The sequence below is a fragment of the Tamandua tetradactyla genome, chromosome 6, assembly GCF_023851605.1.
Source record: "Tamandua tetradactyla isolate mTamTet1 chromosome 6, mTamTet1.pri, whole genome shotgun sequence".
Lineage (NCBI taxonomy): Eukaryota > Metazoa > Chordata > Mammalia > Pilosa > Myrmecophagidae > Tamandua > Tamandua tetradactyla.
In genome coordinates, this window is record NC_135332.1 from 179,706,741 (window position 1) to 179,723,943 (window position 17,203).

The 17,203-nt window shown below is 43.0% G+C and overlaps 1 pseudogene; it reads right to left on the bottom strand.

The window, feature by feature from the left end:
- Window positions 1–5,018: 5,018 nt before the first annotated feature.
- LOC143689089 (ornithine decarboxylase pseudogene) lies at window positions 5,019–6,547 on the bottom strand (annotated as a pseudogene).
- Between the last annotated feature and the right edge of the window lie 10,656 nt (window positions 6,548–17,203).

The window sequence follows — 17,203 nt, forward strand, 5'->3', positions numbered from 1 at the left end:
TTCATCTTCAACATGGTAATATTATTTATAGACCTACTACAGAACCACCTTCACTTCTATCTATTCCCTTGCATTTGAGTTCAACCTCATTAGCTAACTGTTCACCCATCTCTAGCTTCCATGTATCTCTAAGACCCCTATATTCGGTAATATAAGCCTCTGATTTTACCTTTACCATGGTCATCAAAGTGGAACTCTACAGTATCTGTTCTTTTGTGTCTGGCTTATTTCACTCAGCATTATGTCCTTAAGGCTCATCCATCTTGTCATGTGCAACAGGGCATTGTTTTATCTTACTGCTGCATAATATTCCTTCTTATGTATAGATCACATTTTTTTAATCCACTCATCTGTTGATGGACATTTGGATTGTTTCCATCTTTTGGCAATTGTGAATAACACTGCTATGAACATCTGTGTGCAAATGTCTGTTTGTGTCACTGCTTTCAGCTCTTCTGGGTACATACCAAGTAATGTTATTGCTGGGTCATAGGGCACCTTGGTATTTAGTTTCCTAAGGAACCGGCAAGGGAGCTTCTTAATTCTGAACCCCACAATAAGACAGGGAGTTCTAGTACTCTGGGGAAAGCCCAAGCAGTGTATGTGGGGGGAGTAGAACAGAAAGAATGCAGCCAGCTCTTTGTAGAAGGGATGTGGCGAAGGCGGACTTCTCAGATTGGAACACTCAGCTGAGCACACCAGTGACTTCAGCTCCGTGTAGCAGAGTCAGCGGATGGAAGGAAGGAGGAGTGAGCCCTTGTCCCGTGATGACCATGCCACGCAGCTGGTAGAAGCATCATCCTGTGGACACATGCCACCCGTTTGTGTCTGTGGCCAGTGCTGGTGGCAGTGCAATGAGCATTAGAGTCACATAGACTGTTTTTAGCTTTTAGTAGGAGAGCTGTGAGAAACAAGCTTGCACAGACATCTATGCACTTGTATGAGTCTTTCACTGGGACACATTCAAAAGTGGAATTGTTGGGCTAAAGACTGTGCCAATTTTCAGTTTTATTAGTTCTAATGTATTTTACTGATTGCCCTGCAAAATTTCAGTCCCACCTGCTGTGTATGAGAGTCAAATGGGAAATAACAGCAATCCAATAATAGGGGGATGATTGTATGTCTTTGCTAAAAGCAGAGATAGGGCCATGTGTAAAGACTGAAAAAGATCTGCCAGACGTAATACTTTAAAGTGATAAAAGGAAAATAAAGGGTTATTCATACTGATACAATAAATGTATCAGTATTCTAGGGCTAGAAGTGCCTAGGCATTCTTTTAATGGTCGGGGCACCAAAGCCCAGAAAAGCTAAAAAGGTCTTGGGTCAGGGTCTCACAGTAAGCTAGAGAAAATCCAGGAAAAATAAAACCCAAGAGTAACCATCGGTAACAGTTTATGTGAATCCTTGCAGGCCTATTCTTAGGTACATGAAAAAAAGTACATACATTTGCATGTGTGCAAATGAGATCCTGAAGTCATTATGCATTCTTCATATCTATCTATCTATCTATCTACTTTTCTATTTATCTGTCTGCCTGTCTATCTATCTATCTATCATCTATATATCTTCATCATCATCATCACCTATCGTCTGTCATTTCTTTCTGTGCACCATATTTGAAATGTTTTCAGCTTTCCACTCAAAAGCCCACCATGGGCAGATGATCAGCCATACCAGCACATCAGGTTTTCTTTATTAGTCAGCCATTGCTGAGTAACAACCACAAAATCTCAACAGACATACAATATAAACATTTACTTCTCCCTCATGAGTCTGTGGGTTGACTGGAGAAGCTCTGCTCCACCTATCTTTTGTTCTTCTAGGTCAGTTTGGCCAGTGAGTACTTACTCTTCACCTGGAGAAGCTGAAAGTTCCCAGAGAGTTAATTAGAAACGTGCAAAGCCTTTAGCAGTCTAGGCCTGGAGATGGCAGAATCGCTGTTGTGACATTCCATTGATCGAAGTAATCACATGGTTAAGTCCACCATCCATGAGGCAGGAAATCAGGCGGGGGTGGGGCATGGTGAGGGAGTATTTGCTGAATGGTAATCTTCACATCTACTGCACACTTTTATGGTTACATATCATTTATTAAACCTGTGCCCTGCTGGTGAACATTGAAGAGGTTGCTCATTTATCTCTACTAGAAAAAATATATTGAATATCTTAGTAGATATATCCATACCTACTTATCCAAACAATTCTGCAGGATACATTCTTACAAATAGAATTGCTGGGTCAAAGGATATGCATATTTTACTAATGTTTTTATTCTTGAGAAATAATTCACATATCATAAACGTCAGTATTTTAAGGTGTACTGGTTTTTAGTATATTCACAATGTTGTATAATCATCACCACTATCTAATTTCAGAATATTCTCAACACTCCAAAAAGAGACTTTGAACCTGTGGGTAGTCACTCCCAGTTCCTCCCTTCCCCCATCTCCTAGCAACCTCTAATCCACTTTTCGCCTCTATGGGTGTGCCTATTTTGGGCATTTTGTATCAATGGAATTATGCAATATGTGGCTTTTTGTGTTTGGCTTCTATCACTTAACATGTTTTAAAGGTTTTTCCTTGTTGTAGCATGTATCAGTATTTCATTTCTTTGTGTGGCTGAATACTATCCCATTGTATTGATACACCCTTTTGTTTATCCATTTGTCCGTTGTTAGATATTTAGGATATCTCTACTGCTTGGCTATTATAGATAACGCTGCTATGAACATTTGCGTACAAGTTTTTGGTGGACGTGTGTTTTCAGTTCTCTTGGGTATGTACCTAGGAGTGGAATTGCTGGGACAACCCTGTCTTTGAATTTTGGGGGAATTGCCAGACTCTACCATAGCAGCTTTGTCATCTTACATTCCTATAAGCAATGCGTGAGGGTTTCAGCCTCTCTACATCCTTGCTAACAACTTATTATTTTCCATTTTTATAAAAATTGTTATTAATATAGCCATCGTAGTGGATATGCAATGGTGTCTCAGTGTGGTATTGATTTGCATTTTCCTAATGAATAATGGCTCGAGTGCCTTCTCTTCATGCACTTACTGGCCGTTTGTTGGTCTTCTTTGGATGACTGGCTGTTCAGATTTTTGCAAGTTTTAAAATTGATTGTCTTTTATTGTTGAGTTGTAGGGGTGCTTTGTATATTCTCAATACTAGACCCTTACCAGATAGTTGAAAATATTTTTCCAATTCTGTGGGTTGTCTTTTCACTTTCTTGATAGTATCTTTTGAAGCACAAAAGTTTTTAATTTTGATGACATCCAGTTTATCTATTTTTCCTTTGGTTGTTTGGGCTTTTAGTGTCATCTTGAAGAAATCATTGTCTAATCCAAAGTTTTGAAGCATTAAACATATATTTTCTTCTAAGAGTTTTATAGTTTTAGCTCTTATGCTTAAGATTCTGATCTACTTTAAGTTAATTTTGTATATGCTGTGAGGTAAGTGTGCACATTCTTTCTTTTCATGTGGTTATCCAAATGTTCCAGCACCATTTGTTGAAAAGATTATTCTTTATTGAATTGTCTTGGCACAATCCTTGTCAATCAAAGAATATACATATTTTCAATTGAGGTAAGTACTGAAAAATGGACTGGGCTCTCTTTATTCTCATCTTTATCAAAGCCACCTCCGTCACAAGCATAGCAGTGTCCTTATTTTAAAGTTGAAGAAAATGCAGTTAAAAGTGGTTATGAAAGTAGCCCCAGAGCTGCATGGCTAGTTAATGCCAGAACTGAGGTAAAAACCCAGAACTCTTGATTCCTCCTTTGGTGCTCCCCTTCTGTGACTCGTACACATCTTTAACCATTCGATTTTGTTGTAAACCATCCTGCATTATTTAAAATGCACAGAAATTACTTTAAATGGATGCAGAAAAACCCATCAAATGTTCTACAGCCCTTGATAATTGATACAACATTCAATTTCATAATAATATAATAAAGTTAATGATGGTTGTAAGGAAGTTTCTTTTATTGGTTCATCTTGTCCACATAGCAACCCAATAAAGGAAATACCATCATTACCCCATTTGAAACATCAGAACAAGGACACACAGTGAAGTTAAGTAACATAACCAAGATCACACAGCTTGAGAGATTCAAACCTGGCAGTCAGGCCTTGGAGACAGGCCCCCACACCACTGTGCAACTGTTGGGGTTTCCTTGCTTGAAAATGGAAATGTTTGCTTCTCTTTCTTTCAGCCTAAAGCCCAATACGGGCCTTAGCAGCTAGTTCCTTGTTTCCTTTGCTCTGGGCCACCCCTCAACTAACCTTCCTGCTGCCTCTACCAAAGAAAAGGTAAGTACAGCTGAAACCAGTTAAAAAGAAAATAAAACGAAACAAAAACAAAATAAGGAATGAGCCAATGATGGTCAATTTCATGTATGAACTTGGCTAGGTTATGGTGTCCAGAATTTGGCCACATGAGCACTGGCCTGATTGGTGCTATGAAGGTGTTTCACAGATGGATTAGCATGTATAGTCAGCTCATTGCATCGACGGCTGGCATTGCATAGACGGCTGGTTACATCTCCAGTCAACAAAGGACCTTGCCCTTGGCAGTTGGGGCGGGGAGTCTCCTCATCCAATCAGTTGGAGGTCTTAAAGGTAGAACTGAGGATTTCAAAAGTCAGAAAGAAGATTTTCTGTCTCTTCAGCCAATCAGCTTCTCCTGGGGAATGCATGCACTGTCAGTTCTGTCTGGAGAATACTGACTAATGCAGGGCCTCTCCGAACCCACACATCCAGAAAACCTCAAGGCTTACCATCAAGAGGAATTAATTTGACCACTGAGCTCTTTTATTAGACAGTGGGCTAGGCACTAGGCTTGTGGGGACAGAGGATGTGTTCCCTGGAGCTGAATCGAGTGGAAGGAGAGGGCATGTATAGGATTAGGTTCCAGGAGCACTCAGCCTCCAGGAAGTATGTGTCTCCAGGATGGGCACTGTGATGGACTATAAAGCAGAGCGCATGCCCTCTATTTGGGTCACAGGACACTTTAAGAAAGGCAACAATGCTGAAGGACATGTGCCCCCAACCATTGGTGCAGGGGATGGGAGAATGGGTTGTGCTGAGAATATGGGTTCTGCAGACAGAAATCCTGGGTCCATATCCATCTTCTCCACCTCCTAGCTCTGTGACCTGAACCAAGTTACTTGACTTCCTTTTTTTTTCATTTCAAGATACTTTATTTTTAAACAGGTCATCACATGGAGCTTTTGGCCCATTCTGCCTTTACATAAGCTACAAATGCTTGTTCAGCAGCTGACTGACACCCTTTAGTAGCATGTTTGAAAGTGAATAAAAGTCCGTATAAAAGAAATAATCAAGTACTTTCCATAGGAATGCAAATAACTGTGACCCCTTCTTCCAGTCTTCCAAATCACTGGATCTGTGCTCACCCTACATGTACAAAGACATTTCAGAACTAGAAGTCATCAAGTTAAATGGTCCCCCCAAACCCCTTAATTCAAGCTAAATTCACAGTTAACAGCTATAAAAAATGGTATTTACACGTTAATACTAGCTGAAGCACAAGTTGCCAGATGACATTTCTTTCTATTTTTCCAAGCGCAAGATGCAGGTAGGGTGCTGACATCCTGTTCCTCTACTTTGCAGGGATAATTGTGATTCTTGATTTCTGCATCAGTTGTCCTGTTGGCTCGGATGTCACCTGGTGGACCATCGGCCTCTGGAACCCATGGAAAGTAGAAGCAGCAGCCACGGTGTAAGTGGCTGTGTTTTCAAACAGCACCCAGTCACCTGCGTGCATTTCCGGCAGATCACAGCCTCCACGCCCCAGTCAGGGCCATCTCGAGTAGGTCTCCACGTGCTAAATGGATAGTATTTCTCACCTGGTTGGGATCTCTTTTGCAGAAGGGGCTTGATGTGTGCCTGGTCATGGAGGATGCAATCAAAGGATCCGTATGCTCCATCATTCACGCAATTCATAAATGTTTGTTCTCTGAATTCATCTTCATCATCTGAGCCTGTCTGTTCCTTTAGTACAAGATTTTGGCAAAGATACTCACTGCAGCAGTGAAAGCTGTTGCAACATAGTATCTGCCTGGCTCAGCTATGATTTTCACTCTGGAGTCTGACAGAAAGTACCTGTCTAATGCTGGATTGTTACACAGGTGATCTCATCACAGTTAAGCTTCACATGGCCAGGTGCAGGAAAGCCTCTTCCAACCTCAGGCGGATACTTGCCGAAACCACCTCAGCGCCCAGCCACAGACACGGCGGGCACCCAAGACTGCCCGCACGAAGGTTTCCGATCAGTACAGCCGCTGCCCACATGGAAGCTGACTGCCATGATGTCAGTATTTAGCTCTTAAGCCGTTCCAGAGGAAGCCTGCTGGTTTTGTGCGGGGCTCCAAATTCAGCATGGAGGCGACAGTCTGCTTTGGCGTCACCGCTGGCAGTAGGCACAACCCACCTCACCTTCAGGTGCGCCCTGGCCTCTTTCATCACCTCGACCTCGCTGTCACACGTCATCATCTCAACTCCATTACTGGTGGCATGTTTAATTCGGGACACTGGTTGAAAGGGTTTGCATAGGTTATCCTCTCGGGGGGCCGCTGGCTGTATTTCAGCCTTGCTGGCACAGTCAGGTCTGTCCCGTGGCAGCCAGGGTCTTCACTACAGCCTTGCTGTTGTTCCCTCTGACCGCACAGAGGAGGACACGAGGAAGAGCCTTTAACCATCCTAGATGTTTCCTTAGAATGTCTCCAAGGTCCACAATATAGAAGGCATCTTCATCGTCAGGAGATACTTCTTTAATGTTTTGATCCAGAGTGTCCTTAGCAGTAAAACCTTCGTTAAGGAAATGCACTCACACTCCCCATTACTGAAGCTGTTCTTATGGAAAACTAAGATGCGGAATGAAAAGAAATGATCGCCAGCATTTCAAAGGCAATTCTCCAGGAATTCCAGGTCCTGCTGAATACGAAGACTCGTGCCCTGGGTGCAGCAGGGGGAATGCTGTGCCAGCGCATGGGCCCGCGGGCCGGCCCAGGAACTGTTGCAGCTCCTGCCACCTCCACGGCACCTGCCCACCTCCCACCTCCCGCCTGCGGACCACCGGCCCAGGTTGGCACCAGAGCTGCTGGCAGAGGGGCAGCTGGAGGTGGAGGCTGGAGGGGCCTGCTGTTATTTGACTTTGGAAGCCTCTCTTTTCTTGAATGTAAAATGGGTTTAATTTACCCTGCTGGGTGACTGTCAGGATTTAACAAGGTGATTCCTATACAGATGCAGTGCAGACTGGCAACCACTCTTTACATGTTTACTTGGATCTTTGTGACTTCAAAGAGAGGGGGCTGTGTGTAGATAGCGTGGGAGTCTCAGGGGGTGACACGTGGAGGGAGTCAGGAGAGTGAAGGAGGGGCCTCAAGTCTGGCCATGAAGTGGACCCCGAGTGGAGTGCTGGGGAGCTAATGGAGGGCTTTGCAGTGGGTGGTAAAGGGGGCATTCTCTAGGAGGGGTCCATCACCCTGGCTTATGGGGTAGCTGTACCAGAGGGGAGGGAGCAGGTCATCAAGACAGTGGGCATTGGGGAAGGCCAGCCTCATGGCATGACCAGTGCACCCAGCACAGGTGCTGAGGTTGTGGGAGCAGTGGCTCTGGCTGGCCCCTGGTGGCAACTGAGGGAAGGGGTGCCTACCCGTGGGTGAGTAACCCCAGGTGTCCAGCCCTTTGGTCCAAGTAGTCAGCTATGATTCCACAGAAATGTGATGGTGGTAAGCTGAGAATTGGGTGGTCTCACTTGGCGGTGCCCATGAAAGTCCCAGATGGAGGCATGGGAGGTCAAGCTAAGAGTTGGTTCAGGGCTTCCTCTTCCAAGCTGTCCTCTCAACCCGGGTGACCCTGTGCCGCCCTTGTCCATGTCTCAGCCCCACTGGATGTGCTCTGACTGGGGTGACACCAGGCCTTTCACCTCCCCCTTCCCAGGCCCTAACATTTACTCTGTCATCAGCAGATGGTGCTGAATCACTGACGGACAGTCTCTGCATGGGGCTTAGGACCACAGAGTACTAGAATAGGAGATATTTCCCTATCCTCAGCCCCGAACTTGCTAGGGGAGGCTGTGATCAGAGCTCTGTGGCTGATTCCTTGGATTCAGAGCCTAGCTCCAGCTCTTCTTGAACATGTGATGTTGGGCAAGTTACGAAACATCCTGTGCAGTATCTTCCTTGTCTGCAAAAAAAGGCACAATAGTTGCACCTATGACACAGATTTGTGTGAAGATTTAAATGAGATAATGTGACTCCTACTCAGCCCTAAAGAGAAATGAAGCAAGCACTGATGCATGATGCTGCAATGTCTTTGGACCTCAAAAACCAAATGTTAAGTGAAAGAAGCCTGACCTAAAAGGCCACATGTTGTATTGTTCCACCTCTATGAAATGTCCAGAGCAGGTGGATCCACAAACACAGAAGGGAGATTGGTGGTTGCCAGGAGATGGGGTAGGAGGCGGTGGGGTTGACCCCCAGTGGGTTCAGGGTTTCCTTTTAGGGTGATGAAAATGTCTTGGTGTACAACATTGTGAATGTATTAAATACCACTGAATCGTTCATTGTAAAATGGTTAATTTTATTTTATGTCAATTTCACCTCAATTAACGAAAAAGAGAGAATGTATATAAGCCCCTTCAGTGTCTGGCACAAATCACATGTAATGGCGCCTTTTCAGTCTCCTTCTCAAATAAACTTGTGCATGGTCGCCCATAGACTCTTCATGAAAACTTTCTTGAATGAGGAAATTTCATTTAGTTCCTCCACTGTGCAGCCCAGGAAGCTGAGGCTCATGAGGCTAGGAGAACGCAGTGCATCCTTCTGTTTGGCTATAGGGTAGCTATAGGGTAGCTATAGGGTAGCCTCTGTTTTTTTTTTTTTTCTTCTATTAGAGAAATCGTGGGTTTACAGAATAGTTGCACAGACTTTTTAAAAAGTTTATTCTATTACCATATATACAGCCTAATGTTTCCCCCTTTCAGCCCCCTTGAGATACATATTTCAGTGCTGTTAGTTATACTTAAAATGTGCTACCATCCCCACGATCTATCTCCAAAACATCTCCATCGTGGATAGGTGGCCCCTTGAAGGGGCTTCCTTACGTGACTGCCATTTCCCCCACTTGCTCCTAGGCCTGCTTCTGGCCTCAGGGTTTCCAACTGAACTGCAGAGGGAGAAAGACATACATGGCCAGCCCTTCTGGACGCAGAAGGTGGCAGTGACTGGAAGCCCGTGTCCGTAACTCAGGGCAGAGCAATGTTGGCAGCTGGCCTGTCTGGCCATGTGCTAGCAGGTCAGCGGTGGGCTGTACCCTTTGTGTCCTGGAGGAGGCCTGAGCTGTCTGCCTCAGGTCAGTGAACCTGCTGGTTTGACCTAGAAGGAAAGGCCAGATGGAAAACACCAATGTCTATCTTGAGCCAGAGTGGTCCCAACCACCTGCAGCTCCTGTGTTGACACAGAGGGAGATGGTCAGTCCGGCTTGCGGGCAGGGTTGACAGGTAGGCTCAGGGACTTTGGAGCAGGCTGTCAGGGTTTGAATCTCAGCACTACCTCTTACTACCCGTGTAGCCTTGATTGAATTACTTAACCTCTGTGTGCCTCAATGGCCTCATCTGTGAAATGGACATAATTATAGCATCTATTTCATAAGGTTGTTATGAAGAGTAAAACACATGGGTTAGAACAGCACCAATACATAGAAAGTACTCAATAAACATTCATTGTTGTTGTCATTATTGTTAAAGCTATTTTCCAGGGTGGAAATAAATGGTTAAGGAAGGCATCTTGTGCTATGATGTAAGCCCTGCGCTGTGAGCTGAGCCACCTGGTTCCAATTCTAGAACTGCTGCCAAAAAAACAGTGCGACCTTGGGTTTTCTGTATTTCCAGGGACTGAGTGAGCTCCCTCAGGACTCAAGCTTGCCATCCAGGCCTGTTTTGGGCTGATCCAGCTGTGTCCCCATGTTTTCTCCTCTTGCATCCAGTGTTGTAGCCCTTTCATAGCTTGTGCTACCTGAGACCAATGCTTAGCACCCCACCTCCCCCCTTCCCCTGCACAAATGTCTGCTCTATTCCAATAGCTGTAGCCTCACACAGTTAATCCTTCTTGCACACCCAGGGCTGGGTGCTTAGTAGGAACTCCCTACATATCTGTTCACTGATGGCTACTGGGACCACAGCTTTTCTGGGAGGTCTGCCAGGCTGGATGAGGGTCCCCCTTTGACCTCTGAGCCTCCCACTCAAGCTCCATTTCCCAAGGAAGCCCTCTCCCTGTAGTAGGGACTGCCCCCAGCTACCAGGCAGAGTCCTTTCTTGCACAGTGTGGCCACAGTCACAGCTTCACTGCATGTTCCTGCAATTTCTTGGTTAATGTCTGTCTTCCCTGCTGGGCCGGAGTCTCCCTGAGTGCTGGGTCATATCTACCTTCCTCACTGCCATCCCTGAGCTCAGATGGGTACCTAACAGGGCAGCGATAAATATTTACAGAAGAAATAGTGGGGCCACAATAGCACTAGATGAATATGTGTTATTCACTTACCATTGTGTTGTGATTATCTGCTAATTTGCTTACTTGTCCTTCTGGACCCTGAGGTTTAAAGTTTGTGATTGATTTCAGGAGGTACAGTCATAGTTCTAACTTCAGGGAAACACCTTGGAAAGGCTCAGGGGCTTGGGGAAGCAAGATGGTGCTTGGGGACAGGACTCGGTTGTCCTGGCTCCTGGCCTGGTGCACCGTAAGCCCCCAATCACTCTCCCCTTGCGTTCCACCTCAGTAGAGGACATCAGCGAACACCCATTCGCTCCGGCTCCACACCCAGCACTTCACCCTAGTACTTGGTTGAGCGCTGCTCCCGTGAGTCCTGCCTCCCAAGCTCTCTTCGTGTCCAGCCCGCCGCCTGCTTAGATGTGTCCTGATGCACAGCTGCCTGACCTTACAGCTCTGGGTCTGGGTCCAACAGAGCTGAATACCAGTCCTGGGCACCCCTTCTGAGCTGTGTGCCCATGGGCAATGTGTGTAACCTCCTGAGCCTTAGTTTTCATGTTGAATGTGCAGAGCTTAAGTCCTGTGAGGATGAAAACAGATAACGCGCACCAAGGGCTTAGCACGGGACCCAGCCAACCCCCCTGGTGGGTCTGATTGTTGCTCAGTGATTGCACAAGCGGATCTTGGAGGGTTTGTAACTTGGAGGTTGTATGGACGTTGGGAAGGATTAAGGCTGGGGAGGAGATGTCAGCTTAGCTCAGGAAGCCCAGAGTCTGCATGAAGCCAGAAAGATCAGAGGACAGAAAGGTCCCATGAGAATGGAGCCCGGGCTGGAGTAAGGGGCAAGCATTAACATTCTAGCTGCCAGGCTGCTTCCCAGACCGGCTGCGAGTCTCTGGAACAGTGAGTTCCCCAAGCGGCGGCGGCCAGCGACCGGTACCCTCCCCCACAGGCGGCTTCCCGGAGGGAAAGGAAAGAGTCTCCAACAGTAGCAGGGACTGAGTCCAACCAAACACCAATAGTGGCATTAATAAACAAATTCTGACTACTAAAAATAGGCCCCCAGCTCAGGCGAAACTGATCAAGGTGGAAGTCGCCTATTGGGCTAACTGAAAAAGAGGAAAGGGGACAAAATGGAGTCTTCTGCAGCTGTTTCTACAGAGGCTTGGTTGCCTCTGGACTCAGTGGTGGGATTACACAGGCTGCAACTGCCCCAAACACAGAAACAGGCTGCTTTCAGGGCTGTCTATCACCTGAACCTTTCCCATGGGAGGGGTGAAACGCAACTCAGGTGGAATCGTTCTCTCAAGGAATTCAGATTCCAGGGCTTCACAATTTGAAGCCATTAAAACCAGACTACAACCTTTCCTCTGTCTCCACCACGCCCCTGGCAGGGAGAGCCTTCCAAAGTTAAAGGAGCCACAACATATTTTGCTGGTGGGACCCGCAGACAGACAAGCACCACATACTGGGCAGGATAAGAAAAACAGAGCCCAGAGACTTCACAGGAAATTCTTTCAACCTGCTGGGTCTCACACTCAGGGAAAACTGATGCAGTGATTACTTCCCCCCGAAAGGAGGGAAGCTTAGTCCAGGAAAACCTGGCTGGAGTCTGTAATACCTATGTAGACCCTCCTAAAGGTAGGGAGGGAAAAGGCACCTTACAAGCAGGACAAGAAACAAGAAAATAAGAACTGAAAATTTACCCTCTGTTAAACAAAACTTAAGCTAGAGGCCCAGAAAAAGCTGAACTGAAGGTCAATGAACAGATAGACAACAAACTCATCTAGCAAGAAAACCCTAGGTAGGATAAGTGAAAGCAATCTCCAGAATAAACTAATTAAGGTAATTAAATGTCCAGATGCCAGCAAAAAATAACAAATCACACCAGGAAAATTGAAGATATGGCCCAATCAAAGGAACAAACCAATCGTTCAAATGAGATACAGGAGCTGAGACAACTAATTCTGAATATACGAACAGAAATGGAAAACCTCTTCAAAAACCAAATCAATAAATTAAGGGAGGACATGAAGAAGGCAAGGAATGAACAAAAAGAAGAAATGGAAAGTCTGAAAAAACAAATCACAGAACTTATGGGAATGAAAGATACAGTAGAAGAGATGAAAAAAACAATGGAAACCTACAATGGTAAATTTCAAGAGACAGAGGTTAGAATTAGTGAACTGGAGGATGGAACATCTGAAATCTAAAAAGAAACAGAAACTGTAGGGGAAAGAATGGAAAAATTTGAGCAGGGGCTCAGGGAATTGAATGATGACATAAAGCGCACAAATATACATGTTGTGGGTGTCCCACAAGGAGAAGAGAAGGGAAAAGGAGGAGAAAAACTAATGGAAGAAATTATCACTGAAAATTTCCCAACTCTTATGAAAGACCTAAAATTACAGATCCAAGAAGTACAGGGCACCCCAAAGAGAATAGATCCAAATAGGCGTTCTCCAAGACACTTACTAGTTAGAATGTCAGAGGTCAAAGAGAAAGAGAGGATCTTGAGAGCAGCAAGAGAAAACCAATCCATCACATACAAGAGAAACCCAATAAGACTATGTGTAGATTTCTCAGCAGAAGCCATGGAGGCAAGAAGACAGTGGGATGATATATTTAAATTACTAAAAGAGAAAAACTGCCAACCAAGACTTTTATACCCAGCAAAATTGTCCTTCAAAAATGAGGGAGAAATTAAAACATTTTCAGGCAAAAGTCACTGCGAGAATTTGTGACCAAGAGACCAGCTCTGCAAGAAATACTAAAGGGAGCACTAGAGTCAGATATGAAAAGACAGAAGAGAGAAGTGTGGAGAAGAGTGTAGAAAGAAGGAAAATTAGATATGATATATATAATACAAAAGGCAAAATGGTAGAGGAAAGTATTACCCAAACAGTAATAACACTAAATGTTAATGGACTGAATTCCCCAATTAAAAGACATAGACTGGCAGAATGGATTAAAAAAACAGGATCCTTCTATATGCTGTCTACAGGAAACACATCTTAGACCCAAAGAGAAACATAGGTTGAAAGTGAAAGGTTGGGAAAAGATATTTCATGCAAATAACAACCAGAAAAGAGCAGAAGTAGCTATACTAATATCCAACAAAGTAGACTTCAAATGTAAAACAGTTAAAAGAGACAAAGAAGGACACTATCTACTAATAAAAGGAACAATTCAACAAGAAGACATAACAATCATAAATATTTATGCACCAAACCAGAATGCCCCCAAAATATGTGAGAAATACCCTGCAAATACTGAAAAGGGAAATAGACACATCTACCATAATAGTTGGAGACTTCAATTCCCCACTCTCATCAATGGACAGAACATCTAGACAGAGGATCAATAAAGAAACAGAGAATTTGAATATTAGAATAAATGAGCTAGACTTAACAGACATTTATAGGACATTAAACCTCACAACAGCAAGATACACCTTTTTCTCAAGTGCTCATGGATCATTCTCAAAGATAGACCATATGCTAGGTCACAAAGCAAGTCTCAACAAATTTAAAAAGATTGAAATCATACACAACACTTTCTTAGATCATAAAGGAATGAAGTTGGAAATCAATAATAGGCAGAGTGCCAGAATTCACAAATACTTGGAGGCTCAACAACATATTCTTAAACAACGAGTGGGTCAAGGAAGAAATTGCAAGAGAAAATAGTTAAATATCTTGAGGCGAATGAAAATGAAAGCACAACATATCAAAACCTATGGAACACAGCAAAGGCAGTGCTAAGAGGGAAATTTATTGCCCTAAATGCCTATATCAAAAAAGAAGAAAGGGCAAAAATTCGGGAATTAACTGTCCACTTGGAAGAACTGGAGAAAGAACGGCAAACTAACCCCAAAGCAAGCAAAAGGAAAGAAATAACAAAGACTAGAGCAGAAATAAATGAAATTGAGAACATGAAAACAATAGAGAAAATCAATAAGACCAGAAGTTGGTTCTATGAGAAAATCAATAAGATTGATGGGCCCTTAGCAAGATTGACAAAAAGAAGAAGAGAGAGGACGCAAATAAATAAGATCAGAAATGGAAGAGGAGACATAATCACTGACCTCACAGAAATAAAGGAGGTAATAACAGGATACTATGAACAACTTTATGCTAATAAATACAACAATGTGGATGAAATGGACAAGTTCCTAGAAAGGCATGAACAACCAACTTTGACTCAAGAAGAAATAGATGACCTCAACAAACCAATCACAAGTAAAGAAATTGAATCAGTCATTCAAAAGCTTCCCAAAAAGAAAAGTCCAGGACCAGACGGCTTCACATGTGAATTCTACCAAACATTCCAGAAAGAATTAGTACCAACTCTGCTCAAATTCTTCAAAAAAATCGAAGTGGAGGGAAAGCTACCTAATTCATTCTATGAAGCCAACATCACCCTCATACCAAAACCAGGCAAAGATATTACAAAAAGAGAAAATTAAAGACCAGTCTCTCTAATGAATATAGATGCAAAAATCCTCAACAAAATTCTAGCAAATCAAATCCAGCAACACATTAAAAGAATTATACATCATGACCAAGTAGGATTCATCCCAGGTATGCAAGGATGGTTCAACATAAGAAAATCAATTAATGTAATACACCATATCAACAAATCAAAGCAGAAAAATCACATGATCATCTCAATTGATGCAGAGAAGGCATTTGACAAGATTCAACATCCTTTCCTGTTGAAAAAATTTCAAAGGATAAGAACACAAGGGAACTTCCTTAAAATGATAAAGGGAATATATGAAAAACCCACAGCTAATATCATCCTCAATGGGGAAAAATTGAAAACTTTTCCCCTAAGATCAGGAACAAGACAAGGATGTCCATTATCACCACTATTATTCAACATCGTGTTGGAGGTTCTAGCCAGAGCAATTAGACAAGAAAAAGAAATACAAGGCATCAAAATTGGAAAGGAAGAATAAAACTATCACTGTTTGCAGATGATATGATACTATACGTCGAAAACCCTGAAAAATCCACAGCAAAACTACTAGAGCTAATAAACGAGTACAGCAAAGTGGTAGGTTACAAGATCAATATTCAAAAATCTGTAGTGATTCTATACACTAGCAATGAACAAGCTGAGGGGGAAATCAAGAAACAAATTCCATTTACAATTGCAACTAAAAGAATAAAATACTTAGGAATAAATTTAACTAAAGAGACAAAAGACCTATACAAAGAAAACTACAAAAAACTGTTAAAAAAAATCACAGAAGACCTAAATAGATGGAAGGGCATACCATGTTGATGGATTGGAAGACTAAATATAGTTAAGATGTCAATTCTACCTAAATTGATTCACAGATTCAACGCAATACCAATCAAAATCCCAACAACTTATTTTTCAGAAATAGAAAAACCAATAAGCAAATTTATCTGGAAGGGCAGGGTGCCCCGAATTGCTAAAAGTATCTTGAGGAAAAAAAACGAAGCTGGAGGTCTCGCACTGCCAGACTTTAAGGCATATTATGAAGCCACAGTGGTCAAAACAGCATGGTACAGGCATAAAGACAGATATATCGACCAATGGAATCGAATAAAGTGCTCAGGTATAGATCCTTTCATGTATGGACATTTGATCTTTGATAAGGCAGTCAAGCCAACTCACCTGGGACAGAATAGTCTCTTCAATAAATGGTGCCTAGAGAACTGGATATCCATATGCAAAAGAATGAAAGAGGACCCGTATCTCACACCCTATACAAAAGTTAACTCAAAATAGATCAAAGATCTAAACATTAGGTCTAAGACCATAAAACAGTTACAGGAAAATGTAGGGAGATATCTTATGAATCTTATTACTAGAGGCGGTTTTATGGACCTTACACCTAAAGCAAGAGCACTGAAGAAAGAAAGAAAGAAATAAATGGGAGCTCCTCAAAATTAAACACTTTTGTGCATCAAAGAACTTCATCAAGAAAGTAAAAAGACAGCCTACATAATGGGAGTCAATATTTGGAAACGACTTATCAGATAAAGGTCTAGTATCCAGAATTTATAAAGAGATTGTTCAACTCAACAACAAAAAGACAGCCAACCCAATTACAAAATGGGAAAAAGACTTGAGCAGACACTTCTCAGAAGAGGAAATACAAATGGCCAAAAGGCACATGAAGAGATGCTCAATGTCCCTGGCCATTAGAGAAATGCAAATCAAAACCACAATGAGATATCATCTCACACCCACCAGAATGACCATTATCAACAAAAAAAATGACAAGTGCTGGAGGGAATGTGGAGAAAGAGGCACACTTATCCACTTTTGGTGGGAATGTCGTATGGTGCAACCACTGTGGAAGGCAGTTTGGCGGTTCCTCAAAAAACTGAATATAGAATTGCCATACGACCCAGCAATAGCATTGCTGGGAATCTACTCAGAGGACTTAAGGGCAAAGACACAAACGGCCATTTGCACACCAATGTTTATAGCAGCATTATTTACAATTGCAAAGAGATGGAAACAGCCAAAATGTCCATCAACAGACGACTGGCTAAACAGACTGTGGTATATACATACGATGGAATATTATACAGCTCTAAGACAGAATAAACTTATGAAGTATGTAATAACATGGATGGACCTAAAGAACATTATGCTGAGTGAGACTAGCCAAAAACTAAAGGACAAATACTGTATGGTCTCACTGATATG